This window comes from Hypomesus transpacificus, unplaced genomic scaffold (assembly GCF_021917145.1).
Source record: "Hypomesus transpacificus isolate Combined female unplaced genomic scaffold, fHypTra1 scaffold_243, whole genome shotgun sequence".
NCBI lineage: Eukaryota > Metazoa > Chordata > Actinopteri > Osmeriformes > Osmeridae > Hypomesus > Hypomesus transpacificus.
The window spans coordinates 1-17,637 of NW_025813774.1; the positions used below are offsets into that span (position 1 = coordinate 1).

The window sequence follows — 17,637 nt, forward strand, 5'->3', positions numbered from 1 at the left end:
CATTGGGGATGATGTGGCCAGACTCCATCAGATGAAACAAGTGGGGAAAGCGGTTGAGCGCTGAGGCGTGGATGAGTGCGGGATGAGGCGACCCTCTCTCCCACCCGGTCCTGTTTCTCCCCTCCCCATCCCTCTCCCTCATCCCAACTGTCCCTCAACTCCACCCTCATCCTCCTTCTTCCACACACTGCTTCATCCACATACTTTCCCCTCTCCTCATTCTAAGTACAGTGAGTGGTTTGCACACTGGGAGGCAGCAGTCTCTGCTGCTGTTTCTGTGTATGTGGTATTGAGGAGGTTCAGTACCAGGGGACAGTACAGGAATAAAGACCATGAAGGTGTTGACAGAGCTGTCTGGTGAATGACATTAAACAAACGACTTGGCCAAGCTCCTGAAACAGCATTCGTTTCGACAATCCCTCATTTGTTGCTGGTCCTCCCAATCTCCGTTACTACTCCTGTCACGTGACAGGAACAAGAAGTTCACATTCCCAAATCCAGTAAAACCTTCACCAATTGATCCCTCCACATCAATGCAAATGTCTCCAAATTCATGGTGCGTGTTACGGTCAGAGTTTATAGGAGTAAACAAGGGTAGCGCAGGTCCATTCATCTGCTTCGCCCCCTGAATTAACAACCCTCCATTGAGACTCTGCATCGTAAAACCCCCCACGGCCCGCAAGGAGCAAGTGATCACACATCATCCCCTCTGACGCACGGCCTCATGAGAGGTTTGAGGAGCGGCGGTGGTGAGCAGGACAGCGACGCTGTCCGTCCTCCCAGTCCCGATCACGAGGTCTTTACCACGGGGCCCAGCAGCCCAGAAAGGGTGCTTGGATCCTTGGTGACGGTGTCGTAACCGTGTCCAGCATGGCAGCAATGTTCCAGGGGGTGGGGCGTTTCTGTGGTCAGACAGACGCACTTTGTGCAGGTGTGTGGGGGGTTTACAGAAGGGAGGAGGGGGGGGGGACGCGGTGTTGTGAGGAAAACCCTTCCACCTGAACCTTCCGCGAGCACGCACAAAGTCGAACTAACGTCCGTGCCCGCCCGCCCCTCCTCGGGGAGGTCTGGTCACACCACAGCTGCGGATGAGTGGGGGATGGGGATGGGGATGGGGTGGGGGGGGGATTGAGGAGGTGGGGGGGTGCCACCACAACACCCATGCTTTGAGAAGAGAAAACAAATGAAGGGAGAAATACCCCGCACCTCTTACACACACACATTCACACACACACACACACTCGTGCGTTCACACACAAAGGAGTGCGCACTGGCCTCTGCGGGCACTCGGCACCAAGCGCACCTGGACTCTTCTCTGCTCAGGAGGGTCAAGTGCTCCACAGCCTTTGTCTCAGAGAACATGTGGTTGGAATTAATTGGCTCCGGCTTTTTTGCTTTTTTCCGCCTGACTGCATAGCTGTCACCTGGTCCCCCTGTCCTTCTCAACACCCCCCCCCCACCCCCCTGCCTTGTAAGATCAAGACCCCCTTTTCACTGCTGGAGTACTCAGAGCCCGTCTAATGACCAGGGATAATGTGTCTATTGAAGCCGAGCGTGCTCAGTTTCATTCAGTCCAGGAGAGAGAGAGAGAGGAACGGTTATAAACTTGACATTTGCCTTTGGTAAACAACAAATGTAAATGCAAATGCTATGGTAAACAAGACCCAATGAAAGTAATAAATGGCACACTGAAAAGAAGTGCTTTCTCATTTTGCATTCGGCTTCCAAAAGCGGGCGTAGGATCGATTAATCTAGAGCTTTTTTTGGTGACAAGCTCGCGAAAAATAACACTGATCGTTTCTCTATGAAAAAGTCATTTTTCCTTTTTTAACTGGCATTCATTTTACTGTTCATTTTATCCTGGCAGCCACCTCTCTTTAGAACACAGTGGAGGGTTGCTATGCATATTTTTGGGTAATGAAAAAAAGGAAAAAAAAGGCAATACTATCCCCCTCCTCCCTCCCCCCTCTCCCCTCCCCCCTCTCCCCTCCTCCCTCCTCCCTCCCCCCTCCCCCTCCCCCATCTCCCACCCCAATTCAGACACATACCCTGTTCCTTTTCTCCACACACAAAAGGGAAAAATACACAAATCTACACCCAAGCTCAACCCATCACACACATATGCACACACACACACACACACACAAACACACACCGGCACCACAACCCCACACACTCAGAGAAAGAGAATAAATCAAACCACATGTTAATTGCCTTTAAAGGGGGGGGGGCAGGGGGGGACAGCGCCTGGCGTACGCCACGTTTCCATGACAACCATTCCAGACTCTGAAAAGAGTTAAGGGGTGCGGCATAGACCCCTTCGCTCCCCTCTCCCCAAAAAGGAAGGGATCAGCATAATTGCAGTCAGTCTGTCAGTCTGGGCGAGAGGAGGCCTGGATGAGCTCCAGTTTAAACCAGTCAGGTACCACTGTAAGACAAAGATGCTGGTATTTCAAGTGATGTTTGAATAGAATAGTGTAGAGTAGAACACAATTAAATATGGTACACCTAAAATAAAATGTCAACACTTTACATATATTGTATTAGTATACATTGATGTACTACAATAATTTGACATTTTCACCTGTTTCTTAGTGCTTTCAATCTAGACAATTAACAACCATACAGATGCACATGGAATAACATGGAGGTGTTATTATGTCAGGCTGATTCATCTACTCATTGACACCCACGGTCACCAGCATTCAAGTTCAATAATTGCATGGAAAACATGTTTTCATTATATTTGTTCAGGAAGAGCTGGATCGCAGTACTACTGACACATATTGTGTGATATCCACTCTGAGCAGAACAGATGTGAATCATTGACACAGCACCCACATGGTGCCATGTTTCAATCCCCACAGCATAGCTTTCTGCTTTCATTACGAACGAAATGTGTTTACAGTAAGAGTATAGAGCTACTGGTTGACTTGTAACTGTAACCTTTTTCTGTTAACACTCAAATAGAAACATCCATAATATGTCAGTTGTAAAACTTCCTTTGAAAGCAAAGAGAGTGAGTCACCCAGGGAGTTTTCTTTTGACGTCCTGGTAGGATGGTACAATGGATTTTCAATTGATTAACCCGGCATTAACACTGCAGAGTTCAAGGCAGTGACAACCTAAATATCAAGCTAAATATAGATATTATTTTAAACCCAAGTGTTTTGCAATGTATGCATGCGTATAAATATTGGCCTTTGTGTTTCTGCACATTACCTCTGAAATCCCCAGTAGCCTCTTCTGGATTTCCCAGACGCCCAACCACATATGAGACAAAGCATTATCAGTTAGAACAAACTTTTAAAACGACGTAGTCGCAAGTAGATTAGTCAACAGTGTAGCATGGCGTATTGTCTTCATAGCCTATCTAAACACACTTGTGATTGGGTTTTGTAAAGGATTTCGATGTGTGAGATGGCCCAAAGAAACCTGGAATGCGGGTTCAAAACAGAGCCCAAAAACCAAAGTGTGATCTCGGTCTGTTTCAAATTCCTTTTGAATTGCTACAGTTGTTATACATTCCACTATTCACCTCCAGCCTTCAGCAAGGCAAGCAGAAAGAACCCTGTATTATTGAAGTCAGCGTGGCTCAGAGGGGGGGTCATCCTGGTCAAATTTGAAGCAGAGCTATTAAACAGGCCAACCAGCGTAATGGCCCGTCCTTCATACCAGCAGCACTAAACGTCACGGTGGCTTCGTAAACCTCGTAAATTCCTGCTAGAGCCGAGTGTCAAAAACACCTTTTTATGTCACCTCAGAAGAGAAAGGAAAGAAAACATCATGTTGACATGTAACAAAAAAGCTCAGCACACGGCACAAAGTGTTCTCCTCAATATAAAAATTCGGAGATTTATGTTTTCATCACATCCCAAACTACCATACCAGGGATGCTGTAAGAGGTGGCGGAGCAAGCTCATAGGATAGCTAACGAAGATATTTCTGTCACTTACAATACAGTGTTAACCAGGGGGGATGACTGTCCAGGTGAAAACATCTGTTTATTCCCTCTGGTGAGAGACTGTCTAGAACAATGTCTAGAAAAATTACCATGGGTACTATACTTCCATGGAGCTTTGTATAAAAGTACTGACAGATTTTTGGGGGGTTATTGTGGGATTCCATTGTCAGGATTTGAATATGTGTTCCAACAACGTCCAGATACCATGGGGTGAAATAACCTCAGATCACCCAAGGAGCTGACACACAGAGAGACACACACACATGCACACAGAGAGGCCAGTCTTGATGTATTATGTATGAATTGTGTTTAATTGCGGGGGAACCTATTAGCATACCATCTCCCACTTTGATCAAAATTCCTCATCTGCATCCCACCCCCCTGACCTTGGCTGTGTGAGGCTGGGGGAATGCAGGCTCTCGGCCTCTCTCCAGCTTTTACACATGGGCTTGAACACCCCGTCCGCCCCTGGGCTGGACGCCGCAGCCTGCCTGCTGGTCTCCATCTCAGATTGTCATTGAAGGGGTGTGAGGTGCCTCCTGCGTGCTGTGATGTCACGACTCCCCCACTCCGATCCTAGGTGTTGTAATCCACTCATGTCACTTTCACTTTGGGAAGGTCGCACATCTCCAGCAGCTGAGGAGAGGACAGACACTTGCGTGAGCTGCTCTGCTGACACCGATCTCCTTCTCTGCTCTGAAGGCCTGTCAGCGACCCCTCCCTCCCCCCCCCCCCCTCCAGGTCTGTGAAAGACCACGGATGAACTTTGAAAACAGGGAAAAAATTACGATGAACAGCTCTCAGGTAACAGCAGGTGCTTATTCCTTTTAGCCACATCACACATAAATTACAGACAGAGAGAGAGAGCAGACAAATCACCAGCTCCTAGACGTGATGGCGTAGATGAAGGGTCATTACGAGAGCGCTTCCTCCTCCCTCTGACGACAGTGCATTAGCCGTGCCCTGTGAATGTTAGAATGGATTGCTGAATGACAGTTTAGTGTGCATGGTATTATGCAAATGAGTTTGTTGGTGGCTTCTAATTCCTACGCTGTGTACTTTATGCTCTCTCGCTAAACCACAGTCTCTTCAGTAATGAGAAATTAATGTTCTATCCCTGCTGAAGTTATAGCTGAACCAGCTCCCATGAGAAAGGCTGAACATGGAAAAAGACAAACACTGACATATTTATCCCATTATTTTAAATTTTCTTCCAAAGTGACAAACATGACAACTCCAAACGGAGCACAATAATCAATGTGTAACATAATTGTCCAGTCATAAGAGAGACACAGTAGTCATTATTCTTTTCACAGATCAACTTATCTATCGGGTAACAAAGGATAATATAATTAAGTGTTTGATAGATTATGATCAAGACATGCATTAGTTGATCCTAAGGGACAAACAACTCAGTTTGTTTCCTATTGCAACGTAATAACCAAATCTTAGTGTACTGTTGCTATATAATACATTAACCAGTACTGGATGACTAGTGACTATGTATTTGATACATTTCTATAGATTTCAGGTCCCTATGGTGTGTAATCATACATTTCTAGCTTTCATAATACATACTAATTTTCAGCAGTTCTGACAACCTGAGTGTTTGATATGTGTGAGCAGGTTTGTGTTTTCCCTCTAGGGGCCAGTGCTGAGGCCTAGACCCAGCAGCTCAAGAACACATGTCCACATGCCCCAATCCACCACAGCACAATCAACCAACCATCTGCAGTTCAAAGCAGAGAAAATAAACCAACTTCAAAAGCCCTGTAAAGGTACCGTACATGCTGTAGTCATACACAGTAAAGCCATCGAGATGACAAACTTAATATCCATTCCGGTGCATTCTTTCACAAACGCACGCAGCTGCGACTCACAGATGACTTCCAGAGTCTCGCTCTCCTCCGTCTCTGTTACATACTTGGGTGTTAAAACTGCACACTTCCTTTTATATCTTTATGTTGTATTCCATACAGTATGCCAGACTTTGTGACATACATATACAAACATGGTTTTCGCAGGCTTTTGTAAAGCTGTGGGGGCAGCTAGTTTGTGTTTGTTGACGATCAGTGTGACAGTATACAACGACATCTCCGCAGCTATAACAGGTTCTTCAGTTGTACTACCTTCAACACAAAAAAGGTCAAATTACATTTTTTCCTTCATCGCTTTTTCTCTCACTTCAAAGTGTGTGTGTTTTCTTGTATTTTTCCTACCAACACTTCAGGGTGAGTGAGTTTGTTTCCTGTTCCTATCTGCTATTCGGTTTCCTTTACTGGCAGGAGTAGCATTACTGTGCAAGGGCTTGTAGCTGACAAAGAGGAAAAAGAGAGGGAGCAATGAAGAGGGAAAGAAGAAGAGGGAGAGACAGAAAGTAAGGAGGGAAGGAGAGGGGGATGGAGAGTGGAAGACAGGGATAAAAGAGAGTGAGATACAGAGACAGAGACAGAGAGAGAGAGAGAGAGAGAGAGAGAGAGAGAGAGAGAGAGCGAGAGGGAGAGGGAGAGAAAGAGGGGGGGGGGGGGGGGGAGAGCTTGACACTGCTGCTTTAACCTCGCTCGTCCAGACCATCTGCAATGCTGTCAGAGGAAGGCGTAATTAAAGGTTATGACAGCAGAGCCACACAGCAGGGGGTTCCCCACAGCCCCTCCTCCCCTCACCTCCTTCCTACCCCTCCTTTCTCCTCCACCCTCCCTCCGTACCTCCCTTGCCCTAATCCGGGCTGACACCCGTTCAGAACAATGCCAACCGGGCCTTTCCTAGGGAAACATATGCCAACACCGCTCCGATCCAGCCATATCGGGGTTGCTCGCCGGAGAACGGGGGAGGGCGAGAAAACGCTAACCCGGACGGACTTGTGTAGCCCAGGATCCAGCTAATGCCCCTTCCCCAGACGTAACAGCAAGTGAACAGGCGTCCTCCCTGGGCTATGTATATAGGTCAGCTGTGTGTGGCCCAGGCCTGGACGGGAAGGCTCTCTCTGGCAAATGTTGATCCTGTTGATCATGTCTCCTCCCTTGAAGACTGATGGGTTTGCTCTATGTGGCATTATTATAGCCTGGATGATGCAGACAGACAGACAGACAGACAGACAGGCATACACACAGACAGGCAGACAAACAAACAGACCGACAGACAGACAGATAGGCAGCCAGGGAGTCAAACAGCCGGACAGGCAACCAGTTAGCCAAACAGGCAGTCAGACAGCCAGACAGCCAGACAGTGAACCAGACAGGCAGCCAGCTGAAATCACAGTTGAATGAGTGTGTTCTGTGCGTGGATGATTTTAATCTCTGCTATTGTTAGGATGCCTATTTTGAAATGGTACACATACCGTTTCCTGTCTACCAGGGGCTAGAACTTTGGCTTATGTAACAGTCATGTCTTCAAATGTGAATGTGGGGAAGCTAGGACATCCAAAGAGATTAAGGACAAAGTCCCACAAACCCACATATAACCATTTACATTTACATATAAATGTAAATGTAATGTAACCAGTGTGAAATGTTGATATTGGAAGCCTCTGCTGCAGAGCTACAAGACACCAGATCGAATGTGTCCAAGTCACTGTACTATGGAACTGAGTGCAGGTTTTCAGTTTGGCACTTGGACATGCTCCAACCCTTCATAAAAGCACTTGCATTCGCAGGTGTTCAGCGCCCTAACGAGAAGGGTTCATGATTATTTAAAACATAGCCGATTAACCATTCACCATCGAAGCCAAGGTAACTAATCTACTGCTTAATGTAACATCCTCATTCTGGGGCTGGTTTTTATTTACCCTAGTGGCACCTTAATGGAGCCGAACGCAAGTTATCACACACCTCTTACTCTTTAGGAAAGTGACAGCAGCGATGTCCTACTGAATATTGCATGTGTGAAAGAGACACATTCTCACAAAGGGGAAAGAGGCGCCTAGCATTGGCCTCCCATGAAAGTGGTGCTCGCTAATGATTCAGCAGTTATTGTGTGTGCGCGTGTATAAGAGCTAACTAGCTATTAATTCAGGGTACGCGGATTTGATATCGACTAGCGCTCATTAGCGTCCAGCCGAACACAAGAGATCCAGCAGCAGAGCCTTTCACATCATAGCGAAAAAGGAACTTCAGATACATTCAAAGGTATTTTTTTCCTGCCTAATGAAAGGGACCAGCACGTGAACGGCCCCTAGAAAGCAGAGCGCAGGCGTTATTTGTAAGGGGGATTTATGCCACTAGATTGCCATGAACCAACGAAGAGGGGAAATCAATAGGTTGTGACAGGTAGTCAATCTCAAATTGAATGTGGAACTCTATCCGCTTAAGAGACAGATCTACCTGACACATTCAATCTCCAGCAGGAGGGGCTGAGGCGGAGGGCTGAGGGCCTACCTGCTAAATTAGACAGAGTGGGAGTAGATAGGCTGACACGGCCACTAAATAACTTTAAGTCGGACCCATCTCATGGTGAAAATAGGCTTAGGAGACTTGTCGGAGCATTTACATGGTAGATGGTATTTTTCATGCCCTACATTTCTCAGTGAATAGAACTACCGGCACATTCCGACAACTGAGGAAGCCCTGAAGTCTTTAAAAGCCCTGAGGCATGCAGAAATGTTGTCACGTACAGAAAGCGATTTGAGTCCGCTCCGTTGGGCCTGTGGGTGCATCAACTGAAGCATTTTCTGAACATGAAATTGAGCTATCAGGGGAGAAAAAAATCTAGAAAACTTCCGTTAAGCTTGTATGGGGCTCAGCCGACGTGATCATGTGGTCCGCTGCCTTGAAGATGCAGGCCTACACCTCTGACGGTCTCTCCAACGCAGCCTGGGCCTAATGCTTAGCGTGAGGGCAGCCAGCAGCCGTCTGATATGCCATCCACACCGTAAGATGGAAGTTTTGAGGTCCGTAAATGGTGCGACCCTTAAAGAGCTGTGAGGTGGAGCACCTCTGACCTTGAGAAGAACATCACAGAATCACTTCATCCCCGTTCCACTGGACCAGGAGCTATTTTGACAACTGCAGTCCAATTGTAGACGGCCTCTGTTTTCTCACTCTGCTGAAGCTGCAGGTCTTTTCAGGAGCCTCTAGGGGAGCGTGCAATCATTCCTCTGTGTATCTGTGTGCCTGGGTGTGTGTGTATGTGTGAACGTGTGTGTGCCGGCGTGTGTCTGTGTGTGTGTGGGTGTGTGCATGTGTGTGGACAGCTGGAGGGGTCCCGGGCCCCCCAGTCGGAGACCCCTGACACCCCAGCCTTCAGGCCCCGTGTCTCTGAGAGCGAGGCCCGTGCTTGTGCGGCAGCCGTGCTGCCATCTTTAACTAGGACCGCAGGGAGACGGGCCGGCCGCGGCGCTGGCAGATGAGGCCGCGGTCCTGCCCCGCCATGCCCCACTCCTCCGCCGGGTGAAATATATAAATATATAAAGATCTACTTAGAGAGGAGGAAACGGGGGAAAGGAGGGGAGCTCTTCTGACAGATCGCAGGAGCCTTGAAGCAGGGAGGGGGCTCTTGTCCTTTCAACACGGCTGGCTGGGGGGTAGGTGATGTCAAACACTGGCAGGTAATTTGGTGTGAGTGGGGCGTCCCGGGGGCAGAGGGCAGAATCCACCGACCCTCTCTCTCTCTCCAGACCACACATCAACCCCCCCCCCCCTCCACACACACACCCGTCCCTCCCCAAATCACGGACCCCTCATCCCCAAAGAAGCGGTTCTATTTTTGGGTATGTTCTTGGAAAGTGTAGAAAGAGTCATTACACCAATTGACTTTTCATATTCAGACTGTTCAGACTTTTGCTGTAGACCAGGCTTTTATTAGAGAAAGCATGTCTTCAACAAATTTGATACATAAAATCAAATAAACAAATTGCAGTTCACTTTTGATTAAGGTCATGCTCTTAGGTGAGGTAATAGGCTGAAACATAAAACACTGTCGTCTCAAGACAACCTCATCAATGTGGTCGAGTGTTAAAGGTGGTCCAGTCAGCCAGCTCCCTCACAGACCTGACCCAGGTCCCCGGCGTGTCGGCCGCTGTGAGGGCATGTCAGCCTCCAGGTTGGCCTCAGCCCTCCTGCCTGGCCCCTGCTACTTGGCCCCTGCTATCTACCCCCTTCTGCCCGCATGACTTCCAATTCTATCCCCTTGGCCCGGACCCCTTGGGTCACTGTTGAGGCAGTCAGTGACCCAAGAGAGCCATTTGTGTGTAGTGTGCATGTGCACTGCACACACACACACCTGAAGAGCTCTGGCTGTGTGCATGATAAGACCCCGGTAGTCAGTCTGCCAGTCAGAAGTTTGGCCGGAACCCCAGGGGACTGTGAGGAAATGTCAGCGGTGTGTTCTGGAGGTGAAGAGGTGGATGGAAGTGGAGGCCCGTCCACCCTCATTAAGGCTCCCAGGGATCTGGCCTCCTCTGGCTGTACCACAGGGCCTGTCGAGAGGAAACACAGCCATATATAAAGGCTCACGAAGAAATACAAACAATATAAGCAAAAACAACACATTTGGGGCTACTGTATATGGCCTATGACCATTTGTAAGACAGAATTTTTTTTTGTTGTTGAAATTTTCCTTCTAGAACCATTTTCTGGTTTCAAGGTTAAGGCTGCAGATCTCTCTACTGGTCAGTTAGAACGCGTTAGGGTCCCAAATATTAAACTATGGACCTGAATTAACCATTTAGGGTTAAGCTGCATTCTATGGAACTGAAAATGCTTCCATGTGGAACCTTTTAATAGAAATTTGATTCTAAATGCATCAATGGTTCAATAGAATACCTGTTTGCACTCCGTGTTTGGATGCAATACTTCAGAGCCTCAATATAGAGGGAGGAACCTTGACTCTGTGCTGACTTTACACTACTGTACCCTTGAACAATCAAAGGCATGACTAATAAAAAGTAAAAGGCCCTATGACAGAATAACTTGTGACTAGACTAAAATAATGTGTGGGATCTGCCACAAGTAACTGAGCCTTATCATGATCATGAAGAAAAGAAAAGATCTCTAGTGGCCGATTGCAACACTATTCATTAAAAAAGCTGCTTCAACATTGAAACTGACACTGTGTTGTAAGTAGGGGACTTACAGGTCTAATGGTGGATGCGGGTACCAAGATGTTCCATAACAGAAGGAAAGCAAGCTGGATCTTGCCCTTGTGTGGACACCTTTAGCTGCAACACAAGAGTTTTGTGAACATGAATTTTGTGAATACTGAAAAAAAAAACCTCTTGGTGCATTACAAGGGTGAGTTGGAAGAGCACTACTACTAGTTTAAGGGTGAACTCTGTTGGGTTATGAAACACTCTTGTTTGTATCATGAGGAAGTGGAGCCAGACATTCTGTTTCCTTACCATCCCTTCTCTCTCACTCTCTCACTCTCCACTCTCCCTCTCTCTCATCAGCTAGCTACCCTTTGCTACCTTCCTATCCCTTCTCCCTCTCTCCTCATCCTTCTCCTCATCTCCCTCTTCCTCTCTCTCTTTCCCTGAACTACCGCACTTCCTCACTCCCCAGTCTTCTCCTTTCCCTTTTCACCCTCCTTCTTCCCTCCCTCCCTCCCTCCCTCCCTCCCTCCCTCCCTCCCTCCTCCCCCTGTTCCTCAGACACCTACTCGGAGGCCCGTCTCCCTGGTGGCTGCGGCTCAAAGTACCAGGCTTCAAGAGGAGCACTACGCTACGAACACAAAGATGATCCCCGGCATCTGACTACATTGTTTTTCTCCCTTTGCCACTTTCCCCCCCCATTTCCGCAGCGTATCCCTCCACCCTCCTTCAGCCTGCTTTTCAGTCGGCTACGGAGCTAGAGGGAGATCAAAACTCAAACCAGTGATGTGTGACTAACGGTGGGACACACAATACGCCGGCACGACGCTTTGATCATAATTCCATTTAACAGTGAAAATGTACAAGGCGAAGAAAGGAAGGGGGGGGGGGGGGGGGGTAGGAGGCAGAGCAGGGGGGGAAACGATTGTGCTTGTTACTGTGTCTTCATGCTCCATCAATCTCCAGTTGGTTGGGTAATGGTAAGAAAATGCAAGGCACGTAGTATACACAATTAAGGATCAGTTATTCAAAATAAGCCCCGCAGCCAAGCTGAATTCTTTTCAATTTTTTGGTCAAGAGACGAGTTCTGACTCCAATACATTTGAATCATCAGTCTACTTGACAGCTTACAACCATACCCAAAACACGTCTCTGTTTTTACACCCTTGTTCAGTGTAAAGGATCTCCGGGGGGCGTTTTTGAGATGTGGTTTTTTCCAGTGTGATCCAATGAAAACGTAAGAACCTGATGTTTGGTAATACATCGGACAAGACCTCAGGTTAGGCTAGCTGAAAACAAAAACACATCACAGAAATACTGGGCTAAAAGCTGGATTTCACCTAGCAGTGGTTGAACCAAAGGGATGTGGGGTGAAAGTCTACTTTGTTCAAACGACTCTTCCAAAATCTTCACGTGTCACCTTTACACCCCGAGGAACAGCAAAATGGAGTCAGCTCTGCAGTTTGATTTGCTATATACACCCATGTCGGAAATACACCATAGATGTTTCACTGGTACGCTCATTGTCCCAGTTTAAGCATATCTTAAACTTCTTTTTCCATGACAAGTTGTAGAGAAGGTTATATTGCGCGTTCTGACAGAGCTGTCAGCGGAAATCACAGCAGGTGGTCCTTTAGAACAAGGAGAAGAAAGTTAGAGCTTTTGTCACTAAGAAGCAGCAAGGTGAGAAGTCCTCCAAGGAATACCTGATAGGTACTTCATAGTTTCTAAGCCTTGAAATGTGCACACACACACACACATACAGAGAACTAGGGAGCTGCAGTAAGATAACATATACTGTAGTAGTCAGAGGACCCAGTTGGTTAGAGCAAATATTATTGAGACTCGCTGAGGAACAGTTCACTCCAATACACCTCCAGATTTCAAAAACACACTGGCGCGTAGACTGGGGAGTGTGTGTAATGACAGTTGCAGGATTTATTTCCTATGGTGTGTGAAGCACCGTGGCTTTCCTCAGACTCCCCTGGGAGAAGCCCCTGTTGACAGAGGACTCCAAAACCGGAACAGACGTGTTCATTTTGTTTATTTCTTTTTTACAACCGAATTGTACTGTACACTGAGACATAGTACTACCACCTTACTCAGCGTGCACATCATTTATTCGTTTTATGTTGCTCGACACAAATGCTTATATTTGTATATGACATTCTGAACCCTGGCTGAGTTCAGACAGGGCCTTTCTCTCCACCAGGGACGAGCCATAGTAACTAGCCATGGTGGATTCCATTACACACAACTCATCCCCACACAGGTCCCTGGATTCCCTGGCTGGGTGACAGTGGCCGAGGTCGATCCATCAAGCTGCTGAGGTGTCTGTCAGTGACAGGGGCTGCCAAGGGCGCCACTGTTAGCTGCTCTGGACAGAGTCTGGAGGCTGAATGGTGAGATAACTGATCTCAGTCCAGTGATTCTTCTGTCACTGTAAACTAGTCTTCCTGAAACAGATTATCCCCAGTCCATACAGTATATGTCCATGCAGACCACTCTCTCTGGTTTCCTATTGCATGGCTTCCCTGGGTAAGTTGATCTCACACGTTTGGCGCAAACAATAGTGTGAGAAAGAGTTCTCGTATTTTTACAAAAAAAACGTTTTGGACTGGACTGTTTAGTGACTGGTTTCAATGACCACAAGGCTGTTTAGGTAAGTGTGAATTCAAGGAAGTGATATTTCCTATCTGCTGGTCAAAATCTTTGTGAGAGTTTCCAGAGAAGAGAGTTCGACATTGTTCAATGTCAGCCTAACAATAACGGACATTTTATTTTACTACGACTTAAAACAATGTATTTAATGCTCCAACTGTCCTACCTGTTTGATTAATTTCTTACACCAACTGGGTATGATGCTATTTAGGGAAGCTGTTTTTAATGGGATGGTTGAAATCACATAGCTTTTGGAGAATGGTAATAAGGTTAATTAACGTTGATAATTATGGCACACATTTTTAGCATCCAGGAATCCATGAACTTATTTTCAAACCTGGAGCTTTGTTAGGTTGCTGCCCGAGGGGGTTCTTACTTATTGGAGCACAAATTAGTGGTAGAGAAAGGCAAATTAAATAAGAAATGGCCATGAGTATTCAAATTAGGGCCACACATACACACTCAAAAAGAGAATGGTTGGATGAGTATAGCTCGAGGTCACTCATTATGCATTTTTTATGTTGTATTTTCCTACGAGGCATATCCCCACGTAAAAGAATTACAACAAAGACTACATTAGGAGCAAATTTGTACAGCATGGCTGTGGGACATGATGATTTAGCAACCTCAATATACAAAGGTAAATTGACTAAATCTTTAAAATAATACTTAAAAAAAATTGTGGTTGAAGGTGGATTGTTGGATGAATTCTAGCCTGCAGACTATTAAGCAAACGAGAAATAAACATTATAATGATTGTTACGAATGAAACAAAAGGCAAACAGAGTATTTTAGTAAAACTCATGTCATAAGGTCTTGAACATTTAATTCAAAGTAGCTTTTTGGTCCTTACACAGTGGTCAACAACTAAAACAGACATTTACTTTTCCATGACAGATTTATGAGGCAAATGGAATGCATGGTAGCATTTCTGCAGTACTATGTGTGTGTGTGTGTGTTCATATGTCTACACATACTTCTATAGGGCTGTGTATGTGTGTTTGTGCATCTATGCTGTACAGATGTCTGTATGGTTCTGCATATGTGTGCTCAGTCACATGACCTGGAACCGTGTGCGGCAAAGCCAAAGTGAAGGAGAAGAACAGTGGTCTCTGGCCACCTGCAGCAGGTTACAGGAAAAACGTTTAGATCGCTCGCAAGAGACAAGGCCTGTGAGCTTCACCTCAGAGCCCACATCCTACAGTACAACCCACGTATGCTGCACCTTGTGTCTGCCTGCCTGCCTCTCTGTATGCCTGTCAGTCTGCCTGCCTGCCTCTCTGTATTCCTGTCTGCCTGTCTGCCTGCCTGCCTGCCTTTCTGTATGCCTGTCTGTCTGCTTGCCTGCCTGCCTGCCTGCCTGCCTGCCTGCCTGTCTGTCTGTCTGTCTGTCTGTCTGTCTGTCTGTCTGTCTGTCTGTCTGTCTGTCTGCCTGTTTGTCTGTCTGTATGCCTGTCTGTCTGTCTGTCTGCCTGTTTGCCTGCCCACCTGCCTGCCTGTCTGTCTGTCTGTCTGTCTGTCTGTCTGCCCCCCTGCTTGCATCGACTTCATTTTTCCTCCTCCAAGCTGATGTGGCCCCCCCCCCACCCTACACCCCCCTGTTCCAACAACAACGCTCACGTCACAGGAAGCAGCCACACACAGCTGCACTGAATAAACTGCAACAACAACCACTGACACTTCCTCCCACTGCCACTGCAGCTCTCCAACGTACCCTGAACACATCGTTTACACATTCCTCCTCGGCCGTCAGTTGACTGTCTCATAAAACCATGCACACAACTCAACACAGTTGATTCCATTAACGGTAATACACCCTCATCACACTCACACAACACTTTGTATGTTGTAGCATACAAGTGGGAGTGCTCCAACAGTCAAGAGCCTTGAATTAGCCTTGCCATTTCATAATTAATTACTATTATGCCATTACGTAAATCAAAACTCTAATTTAGGTGGCTTTACATGGTTTGCTGTAAAATCATTTCTTTGTTGTTTTGTGGAAGGTTTACAAATCGGAGCCGAAACTTGTCTAACTCTCTGATCCTGGCTGCTATAACCCCCAGGACTGGTGTGGTGTCTGTGTTGGTGAGGCAAGGATTAATGAGTCATGTTGTGTGTGTGTGTGTGTGTCTGTGTGTGTGTGTGTGTGTCTGTGTGTTTGTGTGTGTGTGTGTGTGTGTGCGTGTGTGTGTGTGTGTGTGTGTGTGTGTGTGTGTGTGTGTGTGTGTGTGTGTGTGTGAGAGAGAGAGAAGGGGTGGGGTCAGTCTACCCCTGTCTGCATGTCTGCTCCAGATCTGCTGTGACAGATCCCCCTGTAACCCACGGTGACAGCAGATGTTCTACAGTACACACAAACACACACACATCGGATAGCCCACACGTAGGCGGAGAACACACAAAGGCTTTGGTGAGCCCACACATGTTCTCACAGCTGAGTCTGGAGAACACACACAGACACACACAGTGCATCCAGCAGAGGCACTACAAGACCGAGAATGGGAGTCCCATTCATGAGAAATGACTGGCATATCAACTCTGAACCCCTCTCCATACAATGTAGCCACACAGTGCACTACTCATGCTCTACCAGTCAAACGTTTGGACACATTTTTCCCATTCAATTGAATGGTTTGAATTTCGACCAGTACTGTCCATCAAAGGGAATCCAATTGAACAGCTCCTCCTGTTTGCTGGTATCACTCCCCATGTTCTGGTCTCACTCCTCAGTGCAGGATTGAATCTCTGCTGTACTCAACGGTCACTCTATCAGTTTCAAATCAAATTCAAATGCTTTATTAGCTTTTTACAAAAACAAGGTCCCATTCCCCTTCGATATCTGGTTTTCTGATTGAAACCTAAACGCATCCAGTGTGCAAGCCTTCCACTATCTATAGTAGGTCTTTCTGTTGAATCTCGGTCAGATCTGCTGTCTCAGAGATAAATCTACTTCAGGACAGAATGTGTGATAGATTTCAGTTTGTCTTTTTAATAGCCAGATGTTTGTCAGCACAGTGACACACGTCAGTAAGCATTCACCCTGTGAGTTATCGACCAATAGGAAGCAGATACAATAAGGCTCACGTATAAAATAAAGTATTCAAGACTCTGGTTGAAACGTAACATTGTCGCTTCTTGAACCTACACATGAATGGTCTACGCAGCAAATACACAGAGGATTGATACATGGAGGTTACTAAATTGAGTTGAGGAACGCCTTTGTAAAGGGAAAGCAATTTAAATGTTGTAAAGATGTCGTCTGTCCGGTAAGGTTGTCTAGTCAGGCCAGTATATATTGTGCCGTTTTGGATCTGACTGAATGAGCTGAGGTTTGGTGTTTTACATCTGTTACGTGTTCCGTGCAGATTGCAGCGTGCTAAAAATGGGACCCATGTTTCCTAATGGCTAACAGAAGAAAACTGCCTTCTAAAAATGCCAACACACACACACACACACATACACACACACTGACCATCCTCACTCAAACCCTCACCCTACTTCCTTCCTTTGGTACCTCAGAGGCCTACTCCTTCAACAAACTCAGAGGCCCCCCCTAAACCTCCGCTCCCCACTAAAACACACACACACATACACACACACACATACACACACAAAGAACACACTTCCAGACACGACTAAGCTGGCCTGCTACACGGCAAAAGATAAAAGGCTCAAAAACTGGATTGAAATCCTATGAGCTAGCAATCCCTGACAAGTCCTGGGCTCCAGGCTGCTTTTTTCTGGGTTGGAACCTGATTAAAAGTAATCTGGAGAAGGGGAATAACCTGGACTTGAAAAGCCATTTTCTAAGTTCTTAACATAGCACTATATACAGTAGTGGGAACTCTGTACAATAGCCCCATTGTTTATGAGTGGAAAAAAGTATTCTCTCTCAGTTCACTTGCTCTCCACTCAGGGTCAATGAGTATCCTGTCGGAGTCAAGAAAATGATTCAGCTGCTCATTCCTTATAATACATAGCCAGAGAG

At 46.6% G+C, this 17,637-nt stretch overlaps 1 long non-coding RNA gene across 5 annotated transcripts in view; it reads right to left on the bottom strand.

The window, feature by feature from the left end:
- Positions 1–4,132: 4,132 nt before the first annotated feature.
- The window catches only part of LOC124462750, an 83,325-nt gene continuing 69,820 nt past the window's right edge, over positions 4,133–17,637 (bottom strand). For 4 of the 5 annotated variants that reach the window (XR_006955483.1, XR_006955484.1, XR_006955482.1 and 1 more), the window contains 2 exons: positions 11,033–11,117; positions 9,639–10,376 (listed from right to left, as the gene is read on the bottom strand). This is a non-coding gene — a long non-coding RNA (uncharacterized LOC124462750). Of the gene's footprint in view, positions 4,601–4,843; positions 4,928–9,638; positions 10,377–11,032; positions 11,118–17,637 lie in introns of those variants that run through there. The other variant, XR_006955481.1, reaches the window with a different exon arrangement.